This window comes from Phyllobates terribilis, unplaced genomic scaffold (genome assembly GCF_046119375.1).
Source record: "Phyllobates terribilis strain yellow unplaced genomic scaffold, ASM4611937v1 Scaffold_11__3_contigs__length_659146591, whole genome shotgun sequence".
In the NCBI taxonomy this organism is placed as follows: Eukaryota; Metazoa; Chordata; class Amphibia; order Anura; family Dendrobatidae; genus Phyllobates; species Phyllobates terribilis.
The window spans coordinates 168140811-168144783 of NW_027362771.1; positions in this window are offsets into that span (position 1 = coordinate 168140811).

Genomic DNA, 3973 nt, shown 5'->3' on the forward strand with positions numbered 1-3973 from the left:
TAAATAGCAAGAATTATTATTGCAGCCAGTGTGAACTCTGTACTTAAAATACAAATGCTGTGAGAATGAATAAATTGAATTTACAAAAATTCAAATTTTCTCTTCTCTGTATTGTGGAAGTGTTAGCTGGATGTAGGAAATTGGAATATTATGCGCTGGTAACGAAAAGTTCTTTTCATCTTTGTAGCTAATGGACTGAACAAAAAGTGAGCAATTTGTTTCATATCATGATTCACTAGCACTTTTACTGATAAGATTCCTATTTTCCAGTCTTGTTTCTTATTCAAGTTCATGTTTAGCAGTACACTGGAGTAATTACTGAATTGTGATGCTTATATTTTAGTAACAGGGTTGACTGAAGCCTACTAGGATAAAGATAACGTTGCTAATGTTCTGTCATAGGAGGAGGACTGTGAAATGCACAGCCGCCAGTCGACTTCCTACTATTTCATATGAGAGAGGTCTAGCTATATTAATCAGTAACCCAGAACAGAGTAATTGCTCATGCTGAAAAAGAACTCTGAGACCCAATCTTCCCAATTAAATCAGCAAAGCCTAAAGAGAGTTCTGCTTCATTTCATGAGAACTTTCTGCTTCATAGAAAAGGTATACAGTAATTGTGTCAACCTGCACATCTTTCGAAAACCATTCTGTATAAAAGTGACACGAGAAGATGCAATGCTGGCATGTTGTTGTTTATTCGCTATATTAAAGATGCATTTTTGTAATAGGTAACAAATACATAAATTGTATACATAACAATTATTTTCAGTTTTTGGTAATTAGAATATATTCTACATACAGCTTATTTGTTGCATGTCTTTTACAGTTGTTCCCATTGACATGGGAGACTAGGTAAGCCAAGGTTAAATTTTGCAATCATAGCTTTTGCAATCGGATTAAACTCTGTGGAGGTCCTTAGCAGTCAAAATCTTCAGCAAATTATTTCCTAATACATTTTTAAATTTACTAAAACAATTTGAATAAACCAATTACATTTTATTAACAGTAATCAAAGTTTACTATAATCTACAAATGGTAATTAACTAGCGTCAACCTCGGGTGTAGGCCTATATAATGGCCTCGGGTGTAGGCCTATTTAACTTCTGTGTTTCTGAAGCTTCTACTCATGAATGCTCTTATATGACCTAAAGTCGGCCACTTATCTCTCCCCTTTCTGGCCAATCACACAGTTGCTACTCCTGAGCCATTAGACGTCACCCCTTTACTACGCTTGAATTCTCGAATATACCCGCCAAGCTTGAACTTGGTCCTATCTTAAAAATAATATTCAGTAATGAGTAGGAATCCAATCAAACATGGAGCATGGCATAAGCTTAAGTCATCAAGGTTATGTGGCTTCTAAAATAATGAATTACATTTTATGAAGATATTTAAAGACTTTTGTCTTTTTTAGTTCTGTTTAGTTTGGTTTCTGAACATTTGTTCAATACAGCTGACTGGATGCTAAGCCATATGCATATCCTTTTATTTTCCTAGTATGACCTACTTGCTATTTCCTTTTTTTATTCCTGCTCCTCTGTAGAAGAAGGAACTTTTAAAAGCAAGGTAAACATCACAGTCTCAGAAATAGGTTCAAGGTCATAACGAAGCAACAATCCAAATCAATCTGAGGATTTATTCATTCATAACAGGCATCTTAACAGTAATGAAAGCACACATGTGGCCGACAGCGATATGACACTTAATTACAGAATGCAAATTTACTGAAAATCATGATAATGATAAATTAGTAGAAATAATATATTAATGCAAATTAATTAAACATGTCCAGAACTGTATAAAATACTGATTTTCAAATGTTGAATTTAGTAAAGATGCTTTTTGGTATGCATACTACAGCAATCGCTAGAAGATGAGTAAAAGCATGAATTTGCTTCACTTTATAATAATGCATTATGGCCAGTTATGAAAAGGTTATTCTTTGTATAGAATAATCATAAAAACAAAACAACTACATTTTGAGATATGTGATATGGTGGCTTTTAAATTGCTTATCTGCAGTATGATCCTTCCTATATAGAGCTTGATATACAGGTGCATCTCACTAAATTAGAATATCATCAAAAAGTTAATTTATTTCAGTTCTTCAATACAAAAAGTGAACCTCATATATTATATAGAGTCATTAAAAACAGAGTGATCTATTTCATTGTTTATTTCTGTTAATGTTGATGATTATGGCTTACAGCCAATGAAAACACATAAGTCACTATCTCAGTAAATTGGAATAATTAACAAAAAGCATATGTAAAGGCTTCCTATACAAATGCACACACACACAGTACAGTCCCTGACAGAAGTTATCCATGTTATGCTTATCCATGTTATGTAAATAAAAGCTTATAACCTGACGTTAAATTCATCCATTGGTTTTATAAATTACTCTTTTGAAAGCTGAAACCCTCCCAAATTTGGTTTGGGTTAAGAAAATAATTTGGCATCAATGCTGAAATATTGATCATTTCATGAACACAGAATGATCAGATTTTGGCAAGACAAAAGTTTTGTCGCCCACAGCAAGTAATGTGATATTCAAACAAATAATTATCTTAAAATACAAATATATGTTGCATAACAATGGTGAATGAAGTTGTGCTGTTATTAGAGTCATATTTAATATTTTGTGTGACTTCCATGAGCTTGAAGGACTGCATCCATGCGGTTCAACAATGATTCATACAATTTATTAATGAAGTCATCAGGAATAGCAGAGAATGCCGTCTTACATGCCTCCCAGAGTTCATCTAGATTCTTTGGTTTTGTCTTCCAATCTTCCTCTTTCATCCTACCTCAAACATGCTCAATGATGTTCATGTCTGGTGACAGGGCTGGACAGTCCTTGAGCACCTTGATTTTTTTTGCCTGGAGGAACTTTGTTGTTGAGATGGATGTATGAGATGGAGCACCATCCTGCTGCAGAATTTGACCCCTTTTATGATTCGGAATGTAAGAGGTAGCTAATACTTCTTGATATTTTAGGCTATTGATATTGCCTTCCACCTTGCAAATGTTTTGCACACCCCCATACTGAATGTAACCCCAGACCATGATCTTTCCACCACCAAATGTAACTGTTTTCTGGGTGTATTTTGGATCCATACGGGCTCCAGTAGGTCTCCTGCAGTATTTGCAGCGGCTGTGGTGTAATTCTACTGAAGATTCATCAGAGAAATCCACCTTCTGCCACTTTTCCAGCGTCCATCTGTTTAGCAGGCTGTGGGACTTTGCAAATGCTTTTTATTTGCCTTTTGTTTAGTGTTGGCTTCTGGGCACTGATTCGACCATGGAGGCCATTTCGAGACAGAATCCTGCAAACTGTTCTAGTTGACACAAGGACTTGAGGTGACCAGGCCTGTTGGAGCTCTGCTTCAGTGGAAGAGGGGCTTGCTTTGGATTTTCTAACCAACAAACATTCCTCCTGAGCAGTTGTCTTGCCGGGTCTGCTGGACCTGGGCTTGTCAAACACATCTCCAGTCTCTTCAAATCCTTTTTTAATTCAGCCACCTCTGCAGTGGATCTAGTCTTCAGCCTCTCGATAATCAAGGCTTTGGTCGCAGGGTGGATTTTTGGCATGTTGACAGAGCTCAAGTTGCAGTTAAAGTGAAGGTCTGGGGTGCTGGGTTTCTTTTTATACACACCCACTAATTAACCAATCATTTACTGAGCACTGGTGAGGATGTAAACTAGGAATTGGGTGCATTACATCACCAGGCGACAAAACTTTTGTCTTGCCAAAATCTGACCATTCTGTGTTCATGAAATGATCAATATTTCAGCATTGATGCCAATTTATATTCTTATCCTAAACCAAATTTGGGAGGGTTTCAGCTTTCAAAAGAGTAATTTATGGATGGATGAATTTAACATCAGTTTATAAGCTTTTATTTACATAACATGGATAATCGACATAACTTCTGTCAGGGAGTGTATATATATATTATAGTGGGAT